Source organism: Vicugna pacos, chromosome 8 (assembly GCF_048564905.1).
Source record: "Vicugna pacos chromosome 8, VicPac4, whole genome shotgun sequence".
NCBI lineage: Eukaryota > Metazoa > Chordata > Mammalia > Artiodactyla > Camelidae > Vicugna > Vicugna pacos.
Window position 1 is genome coordinate 21,826,872 of NC_132994.1, and position 26,978 is coordinate 21,853,849.

At 34.5% G+C, this 26,978-nt stretch overlaps 1 long non-coding RNA gene across 1 annotated transcript in view; it reads right to left on the minus strand.

Annotated features, from left to right (window-relative positions):
- Positions 1 to 518: 518 nt before the first annotated feature.
- LOC140697667 (uncharacterized) overlaps positions 519 to 26,978 on the minus strand; it is a 63,411-nt gene continuing 36,951 nt past the window's right edge. The window contains exons 2-3 of the long non-coding RNA XR_012074853.1: positions 8,886 to 9,229; positions 519 to 582 (exon numbers count right to left, since the gene is read on the minus strand). This is a non-coding gene — a long non-coding RNA (uncharacterized lncRNA). The remainder of the gene's footprint in view (positions 583 to 8,885; positions 9,230 to 26,978) is intronic.

Here is a 26,978-nt window from a genome sequence, read left to right on the forward strand (position 1 = left end):
CTTAGAGTACCAAACCAAATATACTTGTGGGGCAGTATAAGAATGTGATATTTTGAATTTGTTTGGAATAGTTTTGAAAGGGTTTGTACCAGAGAGGATATGTGAAACAAATTTAGCCATAGGTTAAGTTTTATGGAACATAGTTATACATTACATCATTAATACAACACAATACATTATTTTTCTCATGTGTGAATTTTTTCTATAATAAAAATGTTCTTTAAAAAATAAAGATTCTGAACGGAACAGATGATGTATCCAAGTTTAGTATTACGGAAAAATGTGTATATCTGACAGAGGGTATTTCTAGATGTTTTCTTTTATAAAAAGAAATTTTCAAAACATTTAGCAATTATAAGCAAGGCTCAATATAAAAATGGTCAAAATGAAGAGAACTGAATACTAATACATAAAAAAATGTGAAAAGATTATTATTTTACTTAAAACTAAGAAATCTAAAACATAATTAAGATAGCATTTCTCACAGTTCTGGAGTCTAGAAGTCTTAAGATCATGGTGCCAACTTGGTCAGGCTCTGGTGAGAGTTCTCTTCTGGGCTGCAGATGGCTAACTTCTTGTACCCTAACGAGAGAGAGAGAGGAAGTAAGCTCTCTCAAGACTCTGAGAAAGGCACTAATCCTATTCTTGAGGGTTCCATCCTTATGACCTCATCTAATCCATATTACCTCTTAATATCATCAACATGAATTTTAGGGAGGGGTACAAATATCTATATATATATATATATATATATATATATGTATATACTTTTTTTCATTTTGAAAGCCTCACAAGTAAAAGCATTGCCTTAATTTAATTTACACTTTCTTTATAATCCATGGAATTGAGCAGCTTTTCACATGGTATCTTCTTCTGCACAAATCTGAACTTTTAAATACTACTTCATTTGTTACATTAACAAAACCTAATTTGTTAACCACAGAAGCATAAATCTTGTACTGATTAATCCATACGAGTATTTTCCAGCCAATAAAATTATTAACAATGGAACAGGTACTCACATCAACATTGGCACTAAAGCATGTATCAATCATCTGGCAAGCATGTATAGATGCAATAACTTCTAATCTTTGTACTCAGATAGGACCTCATCATAGTACTTAAAAATATTTGGAAATTATTTTCAACATATCTTAGCTGAAAATTTTAATATGATATTATATTTTCAGACAAAAAAACAAAATGCTATTCTTTTCATTTTCAGTGAATATTTGACCCCATATTTTTACATATTCCTACATTAAGAAATACAGCTTGAGCTGGTAGTACATTGCTAGTAGACACCCATCAAAAATTACAGTTAAGTTGGGACCTCTTAATTGTAGAATTTCTGGTACCTAGTGTTTACATGTCATCACCACTTTAATTAACACTCAGGAACAACAGGAATTTGTACTACACACTTTTGAAAATGCAAATACAATTTTAAAGAGCTGAAATATAAAGAATATCAATGAAAATCCTCTGTTTTTATGCAGTAGACTTTTATATTAGAAGTATACTATTTGCATCATTTAACACTGTTGGTCATTTAACTTGGCTTACTTTCATTTCCCACTCTCTTGTGTGACTAATGAGAAGGCAAGGAAATGAGCAGAATGATTTTAAGGTGAGCTATACTCCTTTCCAATTTCTTTTCTGCAGTTAAACGGGCCACTGATACTCGACGTGATTCATATATGTATTAAAAATTCCCCAGAGCGCTGCATTTCCTTGTTTATCTCTAGGAGCGCTGATGATCCTTTTGATTAATACCAAATTCAATTTACAGAAAGCTTTAGAAATGCAAAGGTATGGTTTCGATTTCTCCAGATCTTATTTGTGGAAAACCTTTCATAATCTCTGCTAAAATATCAAGTCTCACCTTTGATAGGTAATTCATGACCAAGGTCAAACAGACAGCAGTGTTCCCTCAGGGACCACCCACCTCAGGCTGACTAGTGTACTGTGTTGTGGAAAATGATTTGAATTATGCATGCAGCAGTACAGGCATGACACTGTCATTTAGTTGGTTCTGAAAAAAACATTTGGTGCACAGTAAATACAACTGATTTTTATGTATCTTGGAAGATGACACTTTATTATAAAGTATGTCTCAGTCATCCTCTGGCTGTTAAGACATCTAAAGTCATGTTGGTTTTACAACCTTCCCTCCCGATTACAATTCTGAAGGGTGGTTAGTGACAAGTGTGCAGTGTTTTGTCAAGCTATTCAGTTTATACAGGTGGAATGCTGTTTCACTCACCAAATCCATTACAAGTGCAAATATATGGCTAAATGGACCAGCATTTGTTTTAGACGTGAGTGCAGCCAGTAAGCAGAATGTTTCAAAGAGCATCTCCTGTAACTTTATGAATACAACTCAACATTCCACATTTCTTTCCAGTAATCATCTGCTCCTATTAACCCCTTTGTATCCCACATTATTTTTAGTGTAGCACAGAAACAACTAGTTTCCACAGGCACTCTCCTAGGGACACAAACCCATTTGGTTACATCTACTGAAGGCTAGAATGGGTCTAGCATTTTAGTATAGGGTTAGCCTCATTTTTTTTTCCTTTGCTTTTAAAGGCTAATTTAGAGATTACCAAAGATCAAGTTTATAAGTGAGGAAAAGGAGACATGTTCTTAAAAATCCTAGTGAGTAGAAATTGGTTTACTCCTTTCAAGGGTAAGTATTGTTTTACTGAACATCAGTCACGAAGGTAGAATGGTAGTCACATCAGCTATTTAAAATTCTGTTTTCGTTATGCTGCCAACTAAATCAAGCAGCAGAGAGTGACGCAAAAGGGAAAACAAACCGTTTGTACCTTAATACAGAAAATGCACAGTAAGCACCACACTGGTGGGTTCTAGTGTCATTAATCTTTTCCTACAGGGCCAACTGTCACCGTCAGAGTTCCAGTGACATACATGTTCTCAGGTCCCTATTAAGGATGAAGAATCACTTTGCAATGTTTTGAAATCTGTCCGGCTTTGTGGAAAGACTGCCTTTTCTTTACTAGATAAAAATCAAAACAAACCCATGATGATGGATAATGGATTTGAATAGAAAAATATTTCTTGACTTTTTATAAAGTGATGTAGACCAATTTATGTCTTTCTGACACAGAGCTAAGGTCCCTCTGTCTTAAAGGAAATTTATACTAAAGCTTGGCAGGGTCTCAAGTAATGATGTTCAAGAAAACTAGAAAATGATCTTGCAGATGTCTTATCTTTATACCATGTAAATGGAATACACTCTATTTCCTAAATCTGTGGTCTGGTCAATTTTTCTTTACATAATGATAATACCAAAGACTTTTCAAAATACTGAAAGCATTTTCCAACTGAGACCACATTTACAAGATTTTTTTATTAGTAAAATATTCTTAATTGAGTGATAATAAATATGAAGGTGTAATCATAAGGCTTTTGTGCAGGGTTCTGTAATTTATGTTTTTTTTCTAGTTATCTCTTTCTCCATTTCAACATTCTATATCATTCAAAAAACCATAAGGGTGATGGAGACCATACTGAGTCAGAGTGATGAATCACAAAAGCCTCAGAAACCTTTGCCAAAGAATACTCCATTTCTCAGAGAATGACGAGTGAGTGTAGTTATAGCCAAAATGGCCAGTCTTGCTCCAAAGCACAATTGCATAAATCCACCACGTTTATTTGTCCAGGAAGTTAACTGTGGAAAAATAATGTGACAATAAAGTGATGAGAAAACAGAACAGTTGTGGAAAGAAACTGGATTGAAAAATGATGAAGATAACAAAACATTTATTATAATAACAATATGAAACCCATTGGGGCTATTAGCTTCAGAAAAGAGCCCTGGATTTCTTTATGCAGCAAGTATGGAGATTTTCGGGACTTTCTTGAAGACAACTTAGAATTTGCTCATTGAGAGATAAAGTTGAACATAGGCCAAATAAGTGTACAAAACTTGGTTAACTGAATTAGATTAAGATTCTCCAAAAGATGTCTATTTTTCCCTGTATGTCTAAATATAAATCAATCATCAAACCCAGGAAGAATATTTCCTGTTTCCATTTGACATGGGTTGGTTAGGATGAAAGTTGCCTTGGTTTGAATGCTTGTACAATTGAACAGTGTAACAATAAAAAATACAGATTTCCAAAGGTTTTGATCTCTAAGAAAAGTAAGAAAATAAAGTAGACTTAATCTTTAGGAAAAGTAAGATAATGAAATAAAGATATAAGTTAGAAGGAAAAAAAGTAAGGAGTTGTAGAGTAAAGAAAAATTATGTCTATAGCTTATCTTCAAGCTGAGCTTAAATAGCTTGCAAGGTGCTTTCACACTGCCTCACAGAATTACTGTCAGATGTAACACATGAGAAGGGCAAAGAAAATACGGCCTTTAATGCAGGTCAGTTGGGTTCCAACCCTTAGAGTTGCGAGTTCAAAGGAAAAAAATGAAATTATCAGATACACAGGAGAGATATGCTAGATACAAGAGAGAAGAGTCATTAGGAGAAAAATATTTTCACAGAGTCAAGGGCAGAAAGTTCTTCACAGTAATAAGAAAGGGCAAACAAACCACAATCACTTAACTGAGTTTTGGTTATTAAAAAAAAAAAGTCAGGTAGGATAAACACAACACACGGTGTGTTCATGCTTATTGGCAAGTTAGCACAGAATACAAATAAGACCATTCTTCTGGACCTGAGCTATTAAGTCTAAAAAGGAAAGAGAGAAAATGTTATGTTTCCCAAATCCAAATGAGTTACACGTTATTAATAAACGTGAGCAGGTGCCCTGTATCGCTTGACTGCACAAAAATTAGTTTTATGTTAAGAGAATTATACAAACAGCATTTCCATCCCTGTATGTACCAATCACATGTGGCATATCTAGTTTTAAGAAAGCTGGTGCAAAACAGATTACCCAGGAGAGATACAGTCTTCCACGTGTGCCAAATCTTCCCTTGCTCCACCCTCTTCTGTTGCAATTTGCTCCTTAAACTGCTCTTTCAGTGAACCTCTATCTTAAACAGTTATTTTTTTCAGCAGGACTCAGAGTTGCACTACACGAGAAAATGGACTTTGCCAAGTTGTAAGAACATTCAAAATGTATAGAATTTTCTTCCTGAACCTGATGTTCTTCAGAATGCAGCCATCAAGGGAGCCCCAGCTCCCAAGTCCTTCCCATGCTCTGACGCAGGCTGCCTTTGTTGACCTCAATTATCCCTTAACGGTGTCTACATTTTACTAATTTTACTATTAACATATGCTTTTTCCTTGTAACGAATGCATAACATAGCATCTTAAGTCTTTTGTCTTTATCTCTTTGGCAAGTGCTGCATTCAGCTTTTGAAGTTTTGAACAGTAATGCATTTATCTGTAGACTGGCAAATGGGAATAAGAAAGATACGTGTGGCATTAAACCAAATCCTCTAAACTGAAGTCCAAATTTTTAGAATAGCTAACATAAATATTTCAGTTTTCTCAAATGCCCTGCCAAAGCAAATGCAAAAAAAAAACAAAAACAAAATCCTAAAGAGTGATGTTTTTACATCTATACACATTCACACACATAACTTGTAGAGTCTGAGTCAACTGGATCAGAAATGTTATAAGCCTGTAGTTATATAACCAATGGGCAGTGTTTCTTGAACTCTAATAAAGTCACATTAAACTACAGTAATTACCTTTAAGGGGCATTTCACTTGTTCAACACACAATATTCAGTTTTTTTGTTTGTTTCATATTTTTTAATTGAAATATAGTCAGTTTACAATGTTGTGTCAATTTCCAGTTTTCTAATTTACCCACTTACACAAGCATCTACCTCCTAATTCCAAACACCTGTGGATATCTCGACCTGGCTTTCCTGCCAGAATCTCAATTTTGATTTAAAAAAGGAAAAGCAACCATCATCTTTGTAAGTTAAACCTGTTCATTCTCCTGGAATCTCTGTCTTTATTACAGACACTCGCCACATGACTGGATCACACTCTATGTCTCTTCTTTTTCAGGCAATAACTGCTGAATTTTTAGGTATTGTCTTGGTGGCTTCTCTAAAGTCTCTCTCATTTCAATGCCCAGTGTCATTTTCTGTCTTAGATAGAAAACTTTTTTACTGGGCAGAAGTCTAAAACTTCTTTCTATCCTAAGTCTTCACTCGTTAAATACAATGGTCGTCAAATCTTCAACTGTCCCTAGAAACCCTACTATGTGATGGCATTGAACTAAATGTTGAACTAACCAGACAGAGATGTTGCCTATCTTTATGGAGCCAAATGTCTTGTGGGAGAGACAGGAAAAAAATTAATTTCTCAATCAGCTAATTAATCAGTAACTGAGCAAATACAATGACAACAAATGGTGGTACGTGCCATGAAAGTGGTTTTATCCCCTTTCTGAGGAGGTGAAGTTAAGCTGAACGATAATTAAACAAAAATAGGAAAGCCAAACAAAGAGCATGGCTAGAGAATTACAACAAAGAAAGGAAATCTACAAAGCTCTTAATAGAGGAAATGAAAGAGGGTGGATGGGGTGGTGGGAGTACAGAGAAAAAGGAGTGCTGCAAGTAGGAAGGAGAGGTTGGTAAGGGCTGACCACATAGGGTCTTACTGTCTAGAGAATTTTACTACAAGGATAATAGTAGCCCACTGAAGTACTATGGGAAAGAAATACAATCCAATTTCTGTTTAAAGGTATTCTGCCCAATGTGGGCAGATGTGAACAAGTCTAGAAGTCAAAACACCAGGCAGATCCATGGAGCCACTCCATGGGTCAAGCCATCCTGTGTTCTCCAATGTGCTTGTCTGAACCACCCAGCACTCTCACCTGTGCTTCTAAAATTTAAACCCAGTATTCATAAGACAGTCCATAAAAATAACCTGGCCACTAAACTGTAATCAACATTTACATTTTGTTTATATTTCAATTATTGCATCTATTGCCTTCTATCTAAATATTGTGGTTTATATCTTAAACTCCATACAAGGTTTCCCTACCCTCTTTCCCTTTAACTCCCTCTTCCCCTTCCCCTCACCCATCTCTCCTCAATTATTTATTGAGCATTGCTATGCTATGGGCACTGTTCAGGTGCAAGATCTTTCTATAATCCTATTAGTAATCTCTATATCACCGAGCACAGTGGTTTGTATGTTGTAGGTAAAGGTAACTTTTTAAAAATAGGCTAGTCAAAATTATTAAAGTGACTTGCTTATACCTGCTATCTATAAAATTAAACTGTATTTTCCACTATAAAATATTTAAAAGCATCCAAGTCATGCTATAAATTAACATTTAAAGCCAACATTTCAATGTAATTGTGTTTTAAAATTACACTTTTGTCCCTGATAACTGATCCCTGCCTATAGTTAGAAGAGTAGGCAAGAGGATTATGTTTTTAAAAAATTCGTATTCTATCATAAATAACTATTATTTATGTTCTATATTTTCTTCCAGTTTTACACATAATAAATTCATACAAATAAATATCTTAGCAATTTTATCAAAATAGGAAGACACTAAAGATACAATTTTTAATTGCTGTTTATTAACATTCTACCTTGACAGTTTTTCAGGAAATAATTATAATAGCTATGCAACTATCATCATATAAATAAATCATAATTTACCAAATTCTTCTTTTATTGAGTTTTTAGTGTATGTCCAGATTTCCTATTAGAAATAATTCCATAAGGAACAATCTTGATACATAAATTTTATCACGGTATCTCTGAATCTCTGCATCTTCAGAATTGTGATTGAGGTAGGACACAAGTTATCAAATTGCTTGTTAGAAAGTTTGATTCAAATTACTTTTTTCATCAGAGTTTTGCCCCTGCATTTTCAGCAGAAACATTAAAAATTATTATTTAAATCTTTACCAAAATGTTATATGAAAAATTTAGATGATCATTGCTTTAATTTTAATTTCTTTTGTTATCAAGAGCCATACATACTGCCTCTACTTGAATCCTAGCTCCACTGTTTAATAACTACAGGCTTCAGGCGATTTATTTGATGCTTCTTTGCCTCAGTTTTCTCAGCTGTAAAATGAGGATAATAACAGTGCTTTGCTAATAGTGTTGTGAAAATTAAATGAGTTAATAGATGTAAAGTTTTTAGGACAATGCTTGGCATATAGTAAGGTATATATGACTGATTAATGTTTTTATGTATATAATTTAAAAATTTTCATATCAATGTATCTATCATTTCCATTGCAAATTCTTTCATGTCTTATATGCTTAAAGTTTACTTTAATATTAGTTTATATTCTTATAGTTTCTCCCTCCTCCTTTGTCCTAAAACCTACATTATCGGGCATTGTCCATGTAATTCCAAAAGAAAATATTTTTGAAGAATTTTATTTTCTCTAAATTCAGAGCAATATTTACTATCTCTTAAGAATCCTTCTAGGGGCTCTATGTTTCATCTTTTAATTTGTATTTGTTTCTCATTATTTTACCATTGAAAGGAAAGCTATCCATTTATGCAGGTCAGGCATTTGCTAGAAAGTTCAAAATATAGAACATGCAGTATTGGCTTGAACCTCTATGCTCGCATCCTAGCCTGGAGATCAGGCTAAGCGACACACTAGAGCTCAGTGTCACCAGTGTGCTGACATTGTATCAATGCTCTTCAATAGAACAGCCCTGACAACAGGACCCAAGTCTGCCCTGTTACCTCTCTAGCCTCCAGGGTTGGAAGGTCTTGGACAAGGAGACCACTCAGTCTGAACGAATGAAAGAAGGATAAATAAATGTTGGCCTCTTAAAATGTTCTGTGTTTGCCTTTAAGTGAGCAATAGAATAATGTGAATTTTTTTCTACAGATAATATTATGGTCAATACAATTTAAACCCTCCTCCCTACCTTCCCACCTAAGCCACTCCCACCTGTCTTCTTCCTATTTCAGCCTCTTCAATGTTTTTTTCTCTGGAAGAAAAACATCCCAGGTACATGTTGGCTGCTCCAGTCTGTGGGAAGCAGTAGAAAATAATGACCCTGAAGATAAATTGACAAGTCTTCAAATTCAAGTCTTTACTCCTTTCTAGTGTCACTTTGCTTGAGTGACTGAATCTTCCTCTGTCTCAGTTTTCTCATCTCTGGACACAGATGACATCTACTTCTAAGTGTTGCTTCTGAAGATACGTAGAAAAAGCTCAAATGATATGCCCAGCTCATCAGAAGGTCTTAATAAAGAGCTCCTATCATCATCATCTTCAATATAAAAGATGTTCTAAGGAGAAAAGAAAGGCATTGAACTATTTTCATTGGATTGCATAAGCCATGGGTCAGAACTTAAAAAAAAAACTTTAAAGTAAAATCTCTAATTTCACATAAAATTTATCTTGTAAAGACACAGATTAGTGCACATATAAACATTTTTCTTCTTCTAATAGTTATTTTTCAGTCTATCTTTTTAGAAGACTCTAAGAAAAAGTTTAAAACAAGTAAGAAGTGGAAAACGTGCATCTTAATAGAGGTTTTTTTTTTTTTAAATATACCAAAATGGGTCAGTTCTCATGCAGAGGAAAGAGCCTTAATATATAGATTTCAATTAAACTTATAACTATTAAAATACCATAAATTTAAAATAGTGAAAGAAATTATGCTGTAGTTCAACTTTTATTCTGTGGCATCTAATCTGTACAAAAACTGTGTTGGGGAAAAGAAAAGGTGAAAATCTTGTTTTCATTAGCCTGCACTAATTTTTCCACTTTCTTGCCTCAAGGGGAGAGAAACATTATTAGCATAGTTCTCCATCCACCACAATATTTTTAACTGTCAAGTAAATGAAGTCTCGCCTCTGATATACCTCCAAAAACTCAGAAGCATCTTTCCCTTTCTTTGGAAATAAAGGAAATCTAAGCTTTTTTTTTTCATTAAAACAGAAGTGAATTTAAATTTAGACAGTTAATTTCATACATAATAATTTTTTCAACACATGAGCGCTCTTTTCGCTCTGCCTTGTAATATATCCACTCTTAATAAGGGAGAGGTGGATTGGGCTAAACTAATTGCAACATGAGTGATAAAGACAATTACAAAGGAAGGCAGTTACCATTTTTTGTACTCTAAAGTGGAACTGAAGGGCAATGCTTTGTATTCTTCAATTAAATTAATTTTGACAGAGGACAAACAGTATTTAATTTTTCTAGGAAAAAATACTTTCCAGTATTTCCTCATGTTTTGAGAGGAAACTCATTTTCTTGGATATGTGTTTGATGAGTCATTTACTCACAGTCACTTACCAAAAAAGCACTCATACAAATAACCACTTCTGCTCTGCCCTACTTTCCAACTGCACAAGCCTTGCCACTCCATTGAAGTAACAATGAAATCAACAAATAAGCAAAATCCTGGGCAAGTCTGTGTTTCAGGGACGTGGGAAGGAAGTAGACACATGCCTGTAAGCCAGGACAGTAAAAAATACTTTAGACAAAATTAACACAAGATAAGACACCAAACTGAGTTGGTATGTCTTCTTGGTAACACCACTGTACCCAAATCTTGAATTATCTGCATCCCTTTCATATACTGCCACATTTTAAGGATTCATTTGGTATAATAAGCCTCTCTTTTGAAAGTAAAAATGTGTCTAGGAGGAGTACAGATTTTTTTTCAGCCATTCACACATGTATCTGACTTTGTCCAATTAGACTGCATTCCTTTTCATACGTAGCCTAGGAAGATGCACAGGGAAAAAAATGGGAAAGATTTAACATAGAGAAGGGCAGCAGGTATATTTAGATATTATGTAAATGAATAAATGGGGGATAGCAGGACGCAAACTGACTTCCACATAATATGTCCTTGGGCAACCACAAGATACAGGGTACTGAAATGAGCCACAAAAAGAATTGTTAAACCAAATAGAGGCCATCACACGCGGGTGGCTCTAATACCATGACATCTATGCAAGCAAACAAAAACCTAAGCCTGTAAATATCTCAAGGTTATGAAATTGAAACCTAAGGACAACCAATCACAAACAGCCAACTAGGTTTTAAGCTATAGCCAACCAGTGATTCTTTTTTTTCACTTTCTTCTGCTTTTTCTTTGTAAAAGTTTTCCCCCAGTTCCCATCCACAGAGTGCTCTAACCACTGCCTGATTCAAATAGATTTTTGCTCAAATAAATTCTTAAAATGTTAATATGCCTCAATTTATCTTTTAACAAAGTGACAGAGGAACACAGAAAGACAAACAGCAGTACACCATGACAAACTTCTACCTGTCACACTTTCTGGTTCAGTCTTATACTCAGGAATAAGGAGGGTTTCGTTTTCTTGTCACCTGGCCACTGTAGCATTTACCTCTGCTGTTAGGGACCTGAACTGGAGCTATCAATATAATCTACTCAAGCTGTAGATTAGACCATCTTTGGGTTGGCTTGGGATCCAATCAATTGATTATGCTCTTATTTGTAAGTGAAAACCATGCCCAATGTTCACAGACAATTTAATGATTATGTGATCATTGTTGGGTTTTTTATGAAGTAATGACAGTGAAATTATCTGCAATCTGTTATTGTGTGATAGTTACTTAAATAATATATTTAACTGTGTTTTGTGAAAAAATATGTATTTACTTTTTATTTGTTTATTTATTTTAATGTATTCATTAAGCAACTTGTAAGGGCAAAAATACAAATTAAAAAAGAAAAACAGGCTTAATCCTCCCTGCTGAAAACAAAGAAAGAAAGATAGTTCCCTATCTTCCTTTTCTTAGAGCACCTACCTTGGAAGATGCATAGGTACTTTTTCCTCTTTGAAATATAGGTATCCTTTTGAAGACGAGATAGGGTTTTGTCAGCTTTAGGAACCAGGAATGTCTTTCTCAAGGACCTGGGAGCAATTTCTTTAAAATGGAGACACCCAGGAAGATAGATTCCACCTCCCATCTTCCAGTTTCTGAAGGAGGGTAGGAGCCTAACTATGGTGGGCTTCTTGCTACAAGCTGCATGACTACCTCCTGTCATAAACACATGAGATCTTCGTCTTCCCTCTGGATAAAGCCAATTAACTAACAGTTACCAGGCAAAATTAGGATCAACTCTGTGTGACCACTGGTGCTGTCAAGACCTCTTACCTGAGAACTAGTTATGGTTATCTGAAACATTTAGGTAATGTGTTGTATCTGCTTGTCTATATAAGGGAGTGTCTTTATAATCCTTCTATTTTACAGTCTCTTATTAGACTGTCTGTGATACACACCACATTCTGATTTAATGCTAATTCAATAGTAAACATGTCTTGTTGGTTTTTTCCTCTATTCTCTTTGTGGAGAGGAATTCTGGGTTAGAAAAGATAATTGTTTTTGATTATAATTCCCCAACAAACTCAAATTGGTGATATTATATGATGTCAATATCTTAATTTATTTACAATTACTCCATTTTATGCAGTATTTGAAGTTGTTCATAAAATAATTTAAAATATTAGCACTAATAATTAATAAACTGATAACTAAAAGTTGCACTTATAATAGGAAAAAGATAATTTTGTAATGTATAAATGCATTTATAAGGCCTAGAGGTTGCATCCCCTTTTGGGCAAAGAATAAGGAAAATATGATCACTTTTAAGATTAATAGTATCTATGAGGCAACAGCAAACCAACTGCTCAGCAAAAGTCAAGATTTTCCAAGCACAGAGACACATTTCTCTTGAATAATCATAAAAGACATACAGAGTGACCTTGTGGAAAATAACCTCAACATCCTGCCTACAGTATCAAAAGTAAAGATTTCCATGCAGTTGTTTATAGTGTCCGTTGATGCAACTGAAAAACACAATATAAAAATCAAATGTCATAAAAGCTGAAATGATGAGTTTCGAATTTGTACTCCCTGATGGTCTGACTTGAACTGTGGTTAAAGTTTTGAATTTTGAGAACACTGAATTACTTTTCGTGCATTCATCCTTGAATGTTGTTTCTTCCAAGCAGGCAAAAGTAATTCAAGGCTATATTCTCTTACAAAGACCTGGATTGCGGGCATTCTGCGCAGACACTCAAAGGCATGTCCTCTCAAAGTAAGTAAAAAAATTAGAGGTTGGGTTCTTATGGAAACGATGGGGACTAAACCACCACTCCTTATATTCAAATGGATGGCTGAGAAAATTGTGGCCAAAGAGCTATATATTCTGGCAATAATACCAAAAAAAAGATTACCTATAAATATTTGTGATAGAAAAATAAAATTAAAAAAAAGAAAGAAAAGCCTAGAAAAGCTGGATGAAACATAAGAAACATCTTTAAAATGCACAGATGAGCTTTCCAGAAGGAAAGTCCCAGGGGCCCCAAATTTGAGGAAACTGCAAAGCAGAGGACAATCAGCTGGTGCTGCCAGAGCCCAGTGAGGCTTGCTTTCCCCAGAATCATGGAGGGTTTAGTTCAAGTGCCCTGAGGAACAGGAGATGAGGCCACAGAGATGAGGTGGGCATTCAGCACCAATGTCATCATATAAATCTGGACACTTGAAGGGCTTTCCCAGCAGTGATGGAAGCAGCTGTCTGGTTCACAATGTTTCTCTTCTCCAAGCTGCACTCCTATCCACTAGATAATTCCCTATCCAGAGAGCAGCAAGAAAGTTGAAAAAAAGCATAAATCAAATGACCTTGAAGGCAACTACCCTATTGGTAGGTAGACAATATTTTCTAATCCCTTCTTCCAAAGATCATCTGGAATTGCCTCATTTCTTTCATTAGTATCATTTTTCATGCCACTAAACTCAAAATGTAAGAATAATCTTTTTAACTTGCCTATATGCAAATACATATTATAAAAATTACTCTTGCTGCATGTTTATTTTTTCAATCCTAAAGGAACAACACCTAGAAGATTTTCATACACACACACACACACACACACATATATATACATATACACACTAGATATATAGTGAATATGATATTCTATAATTTTAATTCTTTAAGGATTATTGAAGATTATAGTTTTTTAAACCATTGCATTTTTAGGTAATAAAACAAACTAAAACACTTATAATTGACTGGGAAGTAAAACACTAAATAGGAAACAAATGGAAGGGGAAGAGATATACATTTATTTAATTCATTGAGAATTCCTATTAATACATTATGTCAGAAGATCTTATCTGAGAACTTAATATTTCTTATATTATAACTTATAACTTAATATTGCCATAATGAACGTATAATAAAACCAATTTTAACTTGAAATTCAAAAATATCCTTCTGAATATTTTTCTATTTCTGAATGTCTCTAAATTCATTTCTTTATGTAATTCAATGTTTCTTAATATAGAGTCTAAGTAGAGGTAGCTTCACTGGAGTTTTCCATGGTTCTAGCCCAAATCCTATGTGCCAGAACTTACACCTGAATTCAATGACCTAATAGCACTAGAGACATTCTACCACAGGGGGAAATTATGAAATGGACAGCCATGGTGAAGAGTTGAGTTTTCAGAAAGAAATTTTGTAACAAATACAAAGGAGTCTACAAAGTTTGTGAGTACAAATGTGTCATTACCATTAAAATTTAGGAAACTACTAACTTGCTCTATTTTAATTACCTAAGAAAAACATCTATACCTTTTACCATTTTGGGAAAATCCTTGAGGGATTCTCTTGGAAAGAGTGGCCCTTGAGAAACCCACCAGTTTTTCAACAACTGACAAGTATTTCTGACCTTCCAATGCAAGAGAACAGAACTCCTACTACCCTACAGCTTCAAGGATTATTCAAAAGCTTGAAGACATTTGTGGGTGAAGATTTCTTCCCTTTGTCTCTCAGTCACAGTCTGAAGATATCTGGCCACTTCACCTGAAAACAGCTATCTCTGGCGGCCGAAATTCCCAAAGAACAGTGCTATCATGTTTATCTTGCTTCTTGTTATTCTGCAAATTTCACATTGCATCTTTCATAAAATAGTCAATTCACCACTGGCATTGATGGTAGTTGTGGTATGGTGATGGCTCTATATTTATAATAACTTTTCTTAGATGTTTAAAAGAAAATTAAACTTTTTTTTAATTTTCAGTGTTTTAAAATAGTTACATTCAGCAGTTTTCACCTAAATGCATGTGCAGATAGGAAGCCACTGTATTTGACTATTATTGAACAATTCATTGCCTTATCTGTACTTTTTCCCCCAAATAAGCATCATTGTCATCAACTTTGTCTTATTACAGGTAACCACAGTAAAATTTTCTGACAGTCAGTTTTTTTCTTCTTACTGTTCACTGAATCTTTTCTACCCCCGTCTTTACCTACTTTCCGCTATCCCCACATCCAGACAGAAAATAACATCTGGACAATTCGATGTCATTTCACATGGCGAGCCTGTTCCTTAAATTGCCAGAAGCAACAAAAACAATAACAACAATAAAAACCCCTCAGTAATTGCAAATTATATACAAGCACTGTAATAAGTGCAATTAAACACAATTCACTATAACCATTAGGTCACTCTCTTTTCAGTAAGTAACATTAAGGCCAGAGGGATGACTGGAATTCATTTAACATAATCAAGGAGGGCCAACATAGTCACACTTAGAAAATGCACTACAACAGAGCCTCAATTAGGGTGAGGCAGGGCAAATGCCCTTACACTGAATACTTGCACAGATAGAAAGATCTCAAAATGCTTTCCTTGGGAATTTGGCAAAGACCAAGGCCCTTGCTGTGTATTTTTCATTATTCTGGAATAATTCATTAGCAAACATTACAAGTTGGCAGTATCGCAGATATGCATTAGAATAAAATTATTTTTGTCCTTCGAGTTCATAAATAAAATACGTTTCGTCAGTAACTCCTGCAAAAGGGAACTTCCACTTTTTAAAACAGTGTGTTATTCACTCAGTTTAATGAAATTTAGTCAGAAGTAAATGAACTAAATGCCTTCCAGAGCCAAGTACATAAAAAGATCTCAGGACTTTTACTTGCAAAGAGTAACTAATGTTTCTTGTGCTTGTTGTAAGTTAGGTACTGCAAAGTATGTTGAAGGTATTAATTCATTTAGTACTCCCAAAGAGGCAAGTACTATTTATTATCCCTCCTTTAGTTTAAAACTGAGATGGAGACATTAAGCAATCTCACATAGCTAGAAAACAGTAGAGATGTATTTCAAATGTAGGCATTCTGGTTCCAAAATGCTTGATTTTAACATAAAGATACCTTTCTTCTCAAGCGTTAAGGTGTATGTGTGTATATGTGGGAGAGAAAGGGCATCATCTACGCTCATCTTCATAAGAAGAATTTTGGTGTAAAACATATCAAACAGAAAACAGATAAAATTCAAGATGGATTGGATTTTTGTCCAAAATATATTTTTACATTGTAAATTCAATCATAGAAGCTAGTAAGAATGATGACTTGAAATACTACATTATTTTTGCCAAACAACTGCTAAAATACCAACCTAGTATAATATTTACTTTGTCCCAGCCAGAGAGTGCTTTTTATGATTATCTCCAGTCTCACAAACACCCCATATTATGAGAACTATTATTACTCCTACAGATAAAACAGGGAAGATTTAGGGCCACACAAAAATCTCCTACCCATCCCTACTAAGTGGTTTATACCATTCAAACACACACACACACACACACACACACACACACATAGAGAAAGGACATTTAAAAAAAAATACATGTAAAATGGGATAGAGAACATTTAGAAAGAAGAAATGATGGTGCCAAGAACCAAAGGTGAGGTCTAAATTCCATGTGACTACAATGTACTAGTCAGTTTGGGTGGTCATGACAAAATACCCTGATGTATTTACACAACAGAAGTGTTACTTTCTTATAATTTTGGAGGCTAGATGTACCAGATCAAGGTGACAGCAGATTCAGCTCCGGGTGAAGTCCCTCTTCTTGACTTATGGACAGTCACCTTCTGTATGCATCTTTATGTGGCCTTTCCTCTGTATGCTCGTAGAGAGGGAGGGAGAGAGAGACAAAGAGGGAGAGACTGCTCTGGTGACTCTTATAAGGACACCAACCTTATTGGATTTCGGCCCTACCCTTATGACCCATTTAACTTTACCTCCCTAAAGGCCTTATCTCCAAATATAGTCACATTGAGTTGGGGGTTAGGGCTCCAACATAAATTTTGGGAGGTCACAATTCAGTCCATTGCGCTATCCCAGTAGCTAAGATATAAGGAAAACGGGATGAGATGTGTTGTGATCCTTGTCTGGCAAAGAAAATCTGTAAGCTCCTCTGGAAAAAAAATGGATATTTTCACAGGTGTTTAAAGGATATGCCACATGGAAATTCACTGAATAACAAATGGACCACTATGTCCTTGACCACAGGTTTGCTGAAGATATGGAAATATTCATCACAGGGTCAGCTCTTATTCTAATCATTAGGAAGTTACCATTATAGGAAGCTAAATAATTATGATTTAGATATGGGAAGATCTATGACTTCTGTATCATATCTTGAGAGTTATAAAAAACAAATTTTTAATTCATACTACAGAATTTCATTAAGTTCATTCAAGGAAAAATGAGTATATTGTACCGTAGCACTGGAGGAAAACTAAGAACATCCCATTTCAAATATTAATGCTATGCTACTAGCTCTACTTCTAAAGTATTTTCTTTTTTATTTCTTTAGAGCTCATATCATACTTCTGAGAAAACCAAAATCAGAATATTGTTATAATTGTATCAATGATCACTGACAATCTGAAGGTAAAAATTAATATTCAGTCTAATAATATAAAAATCATTATTTCCTGGAAGATAATTATTCTTTTTATATTGATTTTTTAAAAATTAGTACCTGTTATATGCCAGACATTGTTTGAGATATTGTATTAGACTCTGTCTAGTGGATTCAGCAAATACTAATCAACTACTATATATAGGCATATACATTCACACATATGTTATCTCTTGTAATGTAGTTAGTTTTTGTTGAATAAAGTGATATTTTTTGGTCTTCCATATTTGCATATTGAAAAAAAGTGAAAAACAACAATTGTTATTTGTTACTAGAAAAATAAGAAAAAATACAAGATTCTTTTTTTCTTGTACAGATAACCTTTCTCACAATTATATATGTAAGCATATCAATTTTATAGCATTTGAGGTCAAATATAAACAGATAGTGGAAAAATTCATACATTATTATGAGTTGAATTTTTATTGGTTTATAGATAGTTTATGTGAAACTTTGATCAACTATTATCTATAGGCTATATTTTGGGTGGTCAGAGCACCACTTAATTTACACATAACTCTGAAAGTATTGCCACAGTGCCTTCCTCACAATACATACTAATCAGCGCTCAGTGGTGTCAGAAACGATGATAAGGATAACCTGAGAAGCATCCAGTCCTGGCCAGATGATCTAGTGAGTGTTGGAAAATCAGCAGAAGATTCTTCCAATCCAGGAGCATGGAATATCTTTCCATTTTTTAAAGTCTTCTTTAATTTCCTTCATCAATGGTTTATAGTTTTCTGTGTATAATTCTTTCACCTCCTTGGTTAGATTTATTCCCAGATATTTTATTACTTTGGGTGCTATTTTAAAGGGGAGAAGAATCAGTATTGTTAAAATGGTCACACTGCCCAAGGCAATCTACAGACTTAATGCAATTCCTATCCAATTACCCAGGACATATTTCACAGAACTAGAACAAATCATAATAAAATTTATATGGAACCATCAAAGACCTAGAATTGCCAAAGCATTACTGAAGAGAAAGAAAGAGGCTGGAGGAATAACTCTCCCAAACTTCAGACAATACTATAGAGCTACAGTCATCAAGACAGCATGGTATTGGTACCAAAACAGACATATAGACCAATGGAACAGAATAGAGAGCCCAGAAATGAACCCACAAACTTTTGGTCAACTCATCTTCTACAAAGGAGGCAAGAATATATACAATGGAATAAAGACAGTCTCTTCAGCAAATGGTGTTGGGAAAACTGGACAGCAGCATGTAAAACAATGAAGCTAGAACACTCCCTTACACCATATACAAAAATCAACTCAAAATGGATTAAAGACTTAAACATAAGACAAGATACAATAAACCTCCTAGAGGAAAACAGAGGCAAAACATTATCTGACATACATTTCAAAAATTTTCTCCTAGAAGAAATAAAAGCAAGAATAAACAAATGGGACCTAATGAAACTTACAAGCTTCTGCACAGCAAAGGAAACCAGAAGTAAAACAAGAAGAAAACCTACGGAATGGGAGAAAATTTTTGCAAATGAAACCGATAAAGGTTTGATTTCCAGAATATATAAGCAGCTCATATGACTCAATAAGAAAAAAATAAACAACCCAATCCAAAAATGGGCAGAAGACCTAAACAAGCAACACTCCAAGGAAGATATACAAATGACCAAAAGGCACATGAAAAAATGCTCAATATCACTAATTACCAGAGAAATGCAAATCAAAACTACAATGAGGTATCACCTCACACCAGTCAGAATGGCCGTCATTCAAAAATCCACAAAGGACAAATGCTGGAGAGACTGTGGAGAAAGGGGAACCCTCCTACACTGCTGGTGGGAATGCAGTTTGGTGCAGCCACTATGGAAAACAGTGTGGAGATTCCTCAAAAGACTAGGAATAGACTTACCATATGACCCAGGAATCCCACTCCTGGGCTTGTATCCAGAAGGAAATCTACTTCAGGATGACACCTGCACCCCAATGTTCATAGCAGCACTATTTACAATAGCCAAAACATGGAAACAGCCTAAATGTCCATCAACAGGTGACTGGATAAAGAAGAGGTGGTATATTTATACAATGGAATACTACTCAGCCATAAAAACCGACAACATAATGCCATTTGCAGCAACATGGATGCTCCTGGAGAATGTCATTCTAAGTGAAGTAAGCCAGAAAGAGAAAGAAAAATACCATATGAGATCGCTCATATGTGGAATCTAAAAAACAAAAACAAAAACAAACAAACAAACAAAAACAAAGCATAAATACAGGACAGAAATAGACTCATGGACAGAGAATACAGACTTGTGGTTACCAGGGGGGTAGAGGGTGGGAAGGGATAGACTGGGATTTCAAAATTGTAGAATAGATAAACACGATTACACTGTATAGCACAAGGAAATATACACAAAATGTTATGATAAATCACAGAGAAAAAAATGTGACAATGAGTGTGTATATGTCCATGAATGACTGAAAAATTGTGCTGAACACTGGAATTTGACACAACATTGTAAAATGATTATAAATCAATAAAAAATGTTAAGAAAAAAAAAGAAAAAAGAAAATCAGCAGAAGAGCTTCCAGGAATCTACTGTTCCCTTAAGAAGGTGCTTAACCAACCATTCTGTCTTTGCTCAACATCTTCATTGAAAAGGCATTTGTCTGATCAATTAAAATCATGCAACTAACAATTCAACAAAGGCTATAATTGACAATTACCTTCTTGGCTCTCTGAAAACTAAATATTTAAGTCAACCTCATTGTTATAAATGAATGACAAAGACAATTCAAATGGCAAGTAAAGCAGTAAGGAGTAATCCTACTGTCAAACCATTGTCACAAGGCAGAGTTATCACTCTATGCAGAAATTGTTCTAGATACAATCTAAGGGCTTTACCTGTATTTTTGCTGATTTTTGTTTTATGGATTAAAAGGCTATCATGCTCAGGTTTGTAGCTGCCTTAAAAATGAGGCTACAATGGAGGCTAAAAAAGGATATGTTTCACTTGAATTAATATATTCTGTGTCTGTGTTCTCTCCAATATATATCTGTATAAATGAATCACCATGCTGTACACCAGAAATTAAAACAGCATTGTAAATCGACTATACTTCAATAAAAAAATAAAATAAAAATTTTTGAAAAGGGCTTTTTGTGTCTCTGTAGAATGTATAATGAATGATGCTGTAGATTGAATGTCTGTGTTCCCTCCAAATTCATGTGTTGACAACTAATGGTCAAGGTTAGGCATTAGGAGGTGGACACTTTGGGACGTGACTAGGTCACGAGGACAGGCCCTCATGGATGGAATAGTGCTTGTTTTAAAGAGGCCTAAGAGAGCACCTTTGCTGCTTCCACCACTGCAAAATACAAGAAGAGGTATGCCACCTGGAACTGGGCCCTCACCTCACCATGCTGGCACCCTGAGCTTGGACTCTCAGCCTCCAAAACTGTGAGAAATAAATTTCTCCTATTTATAAGCCACCCAATCTATAATATTTTTACCACAGTAGCCTGAATGGGCTCAGATAGACAGCAAGAAATTGATGGTGATTAAAATGAAATCAGCTTACATAGGTAACCTTTCATTTATTTTTACATCTTTCACTAAAAAATACAGGGATTATAACATGTATAAATAAGATATATGACAGTAGTATCACCAGGTCAGGAGGAGAGAAGGGGAAGTCTACTACTGTAAGTTTCTTACACCACATCCGAAGTGCTATAGCTCTTTTTCTTGGAACAGCTTTATTAAGAAATCACATACCATATAAAGCACCTATTTGAAGTGTACACTTAACTTCAATGGTTTTTAGTATATTTGTAGAATTGTGCAACCATCACCACAAAAAGAAACTCCATACTCATTACTGATCACTCTCCATTCACCCTCACCCCCTTTCTCTGGCAAACACTAATTTACTTTCTATCTCTAAGGATTTGCCTTTAAATGAATAGTCTACATAAATGGACCTGTACAATATCTGGTCTTTCGTGATGGTTTCTTTCGTTTATTATGTTTTTCAAGGTGTCTGTTCATGGCCTGTGAGTTATCAGGACTGTTTTTATTTTTTTCCACTAAATATTACTCCAGTATGGATATACTGTATTTTATTTATCCATTCATCAATTGGTGGGATTCGGATTGGTTCTATTTTTGGCCATTATAAATGATGCTCCCATGTTTACATATAAGAGTTTTGTTCTGTTTTGTTTTGTTTTGTAAACATATGTCCACAATTCTTTTGGGTATACACCTAGCAATAGACTTGCTGGATGATACGGCAACTCTGTCTGCTCTTTTGAGGATCTGCCGGACTTCGTCCAAGCAGCTGCACCATTCTACATGTTCATCAACTGTGTCTGCGGGTTTCAATTGCTGCCCACTCTCATCTTGTTGATCACAGCCATCCTAGTGGGGGTGGGAAGGGTGATTTCTTGATAACTAATGAAGCTGAGTACTTTTCCATGTACTGATGATTCTATTTTGCCCCAGTATTAATTGAAATTCATCCCCTTAGTTACAGAGAGTAGGAGAGAAGGAAAACAGAGGATGCTGAGAGCACTATTCGATGTGACCAAAACCAGAACTATACCCTTAATTATTTAACCTGTACCTTTCTTGACTGCGAGTGCAGTAGTTAGTAAAGTTCTGAAAAGGTCAGAGTGAAAGGCAATACACAAACATATGGAAGCCCAGGGACAGCAGAGTAAGGACAGTAAATGCAGCAATAACCATCAAGGCTGGTGTTTTTTTGTGGTAGGGTAGTAAGCAGACCCAAAGAACGCAGAAGCAGTCCAGACATATGAGTGGTAAAGCAGCAAAGCTCTTAGTATGGTCCAAGAAACAGATAACTTAGGGCTAAGACACAGGAGATATACATACATAAAAAATCAGGAAGGATGCTTTGTCTAATTATCCTTGGTTAAAACATCTGCTAATAAAAGGAGAGCCTGATGATTAAAGAAGACCACAACTATGGGACACAGATTCTAATTATTTGTTAAATAAACACATCTATTCCCTTCTCGATGCTGCTTATTTAATACAACCTAAAAAACATATTTAAGATACTTATTTTGGTCATACCCAAACACATTAACCTCGTAGTGCCTAGAATGTGACCAGTCTTCAAAAAAGTCTCTAGGAGTGAATCACAGACATGTTTATATAAGCAACTACTCTGAATTTGAATGTCAAGCCACAGGGTCTATGAATACAAGACTGCATCCGTTTTACTAACTACAGTCACTCCTATTCCTAGTAGAGGACCGGGTTTTCAAAAACTGTGCATTAGATGACCAGGACTGAGAAAATGGCAGTCACACGTTTTGCATGGATAAGGGAGACCTTACAAATTCACAAATATACATGCATTTTAACCATACATTCACAGTAATATAGCATAAATGTAAAGATGCATACCATATAGACATTTTAAGAACATTATTCAATTAATTGTAAAGACCATATGAATATGCCAAACACATCACAAAGTTGAAAATATAATTTACAACTTATCATACTGTGATTGTTTATTTTATTCATCAACTTGACTGGGCTATGATGCCCGGTTGTTTAGTCAAGTACTGAAAAATATTTTTTTTCCATGAAAGTCCAGATGTTCCTGTGAAGGTATATTTTAGATGGGATTAACATTTAAATCAGTTATACTTTGAGTGAAGTAGATTACCCTCCATAATGTGGGTGGGCCTCATCTGATCAGTTAAAGGCCCTAAGAGCAAAGACTGAGGTTTCTCAAAGAAGAGGAATTCTCTCAAGATGGCAACATAGAAATCCTGCCTGAAATTCCAGCCTGCTGCCCAGCAGAATTCAGATTCAAGACTGCAACATCAACTCCCACCTGAGTTTCCAAGCCCGTCCTAATGCCCTTCCTAATTTGGACTTGTCAGCTCCCACAGTCACGTGGGCCAATTCCTTAAATAAATTTTTCTCTCTCTTTCTGTCTCTGTCTGTCTCTCTCTCTCTCTCTCTCCATATATTCAGAGACAGAGAGAAAGAGATCTCCTATTGGTTGTGTTTCTCTGGAGAACTCTAACAAATATACATTTTACATTCTCAGTTAACTGTCATCACAAAAATGTCTCATTTTCAATCCTAAAGACTTGCCTATGTAAGACAGTCATTTTGTTTCTGTACACAGTATTAGTAATAATAAGCACTACATTTTCCAATCAATAGAGATAATAAAAATTAGTCCCTAACATCAACGAGATATTGTAAGGGTAAATGAGAAAACTGAACTTCATCCTGCAGTCTCCAGGGGGAAATGATCTTTATTATAAATAGAAAGTATTATCACATTATTCAAATACATATAAATGAACTAATACTTCATATCAAATAAAAATCAAGCATTTCCACAGCATTAGTACATTAGAAATTGTACTGGAAGGAAAAACAAGAATAGAACCTGAATATTCTGAATTTTCCATTTGTAGTATTAAGATGATAATACTTGATAAAGAAATAGGACTTAGAATCTTTACTTGTTCTCTACATCTTAAGAAGAACCTTAAGAATAATATAAATAAAACAATAAAGGGACAATGGTGGTTGTAAATGTTAATTAAGGAGTTTTTGAAATGGAAAAAGTTACTAACAATAATGATTAGCAAGGATTAACTTGTATTAATATCAAGACTTTTTTTCCCTTAAAATGAGTATCAGTCACCCAATAAATTATGTTTTCATCCATCAGGACTTCTATTGTGGGCATGGAACAGAACCACTGAAAATTCTTCAAACTTATGAGCCCATAATTACATGTGGAAAAGAAATCACACACACACACACACACCCCTTAATAAATGGATGTAAGAGACCTTTCTTATGTAGAAACAAGTACACTGTAATAAAAAATTAACATAAAATGTTGCCATTTCTCCTGACAATTCAAGCACATCTCTATTATTCTATTAGAAAGTTGAAATGTCAAATTGATAATAGTTTAATAGCTACCAACAAAATGCTCTATTTGGCTAGGCAAATTTAAAGCACATAATTGCATAAATACCTATAGCATTAGAAATGACTTGAGCTTTCTTCCCAAAGCAAAGGTGCTGAGTGAGAAATACTGCATCCCTGTTAGAATGCACAATGGGGATTATCAACAAATCAGGGTGGACGGCATGGAAAACTAACCATTATTTCGGACTGAAATGTCAATAAGTGAGATGGGCTTTTGTGAAATCAAATGAATAATAAATATTCTATGCTAAAGAAATAAACCTACTTGAAACTGCAAGGATAAATACAATGCATAAAATGAGGGGAACTTGTAGAGCACTGAAGAGAGTCTTACTTGTAAATAGCACTCAGTTAATGTGAGCGGATGTAAATGTTGAAAATGGTCTGTCCCTCACATGACAGAGTCATTTGCAAGATGGGCTAAGTGAAGCCAAGAGAATTAAAGAGGAAAATAACATTTACACCAAACCCATCTTCAACATTGTCAATATGGATACTAAAATCACCTAAGATTAATAGGCCATGTGATTCCATAGAGAGTTGAGAAAGGAAATCTATAAATTCATTAAGAAAACTGGTGGTTTCTCAAAGAGGTCTGTAAATTAAAAGTGTTCCTAAAGTTGTATGTTAAAAGCAAATATATACTTAGAGAGAGACAAAACTGAGACATTTTGATTTTATAGCAAAATACATTTTTAAAAGATTTAATCCTAACCTTCACAGCCTAAAACAAATTTTCACTATATAAGTTAGGGATATGACAAGATTTATGAAGCCCTAAACAAGATTTTAATTGCAGAGTAGTAGCCTTATTATCCAAGTTAATCCAAGCCATTTCTGGAATGTTGAATTTACCACTGACTCTGCAGTCTTGGTAGTAATTATTCATTAGCTATAATATGTCATCATACTATATTACAAAGAACTCAATCTACAGTACACAATTTACAAAAAATTTGCAATTTATGTATTTAGGGTTGTACTCCATTTAACATATGAATACACAAAAAATGATTAAGTAAAAGTAATTATTTATTTTAAAGAATAGCTTATCTTTCTTGTTTTCTATTAATATATTTTAAAGTGTCATCCCCATTTCTAATTTCCTTTAACAAAAGTACTGGAATATTCTGGCTAGAAGTGACATAGGGAATGGGCAATTCTAAACAAATCATCTTACAGATAAAGAAACTAAGGCTCAAATATATAAAATAAATTTACTCAAATTAACATAGTTTTTTTTTTTGGTTCGTAATCAGGAATAGATCAGAGATCAATGGAATTTCATTACAGTGTAATGATATCTTTAGTTTTAAACACATTATCATTTCCATAAAGTGAGGAGAATTCTGCTTGTCTTCAAGTGTAGCCCACACGCTGACTAGCTGTGTAACAATAAAGGAAATTATATGTATACATGGAAAACTTTAAATAAAATATTTGATTGGGAATCAAGAAGCTTTTCTTTGGGTTGTGATTTCATGGAGTACCAAATTCTGCGAAGAAGGAGCAATTAAAAGACACCCTATTATCGCCAAGCCCTAATTGCATTTAGTTAATATACACATAAAAGAAACATTCAGTTTTTGGCATTCCTTAATTATGTTTTATATTATATATTTTAAGAACTTGTAAATATTGAGTCCCTTAGAGCAATAGTAAATATTTTTAAACCTAAACAAAATATATCAGACCTCAGCATCTGGTAACATATGTTTATTTTTCATTTAAAAATAAATTTGCTGGTTTCTTTTGATTTTCTTCTAGAAAGATGATACTACTGAGCATGCTTAGGTAGATAGCTTGAATTCTCAGATTTAGTAATAAGCTGTTTTTTTGTTTCTGTGAAACATCAAAGGATATTTGAATAATCTGATTCTTCTAATAGCTTTCCCATTACTAATAGAAGCTGTGAAAGTGTTACTGGATTCATAACTTAACATTTACTTAAAAAAGCAAAGTTGAGCCCGACGGATATGGAGGATAATAGGAAGAGTTTGCCATCCGATTTGAAAAATACACAAAAATTTTCTCCACTAGTCTCAAAACAGAAAGCTCTTACACATTAACAATTGGATCCTCGATCCTCAATAATCATCTAAACTTAGAGAAACATCAGCAGAACTGAGCCTATTAGGGAAAATGACTCAATCTGGAGAATGCTGAGTGGATAACACTCGAAGATCTGCTTGATAGATATGAATTAGAGGAGAGTAAAATTGAAATCACGTGTCATCCACTGCCTTCAACTTCTCTTGTCCACTTCTGATAATCACAGCTAATGGGACTT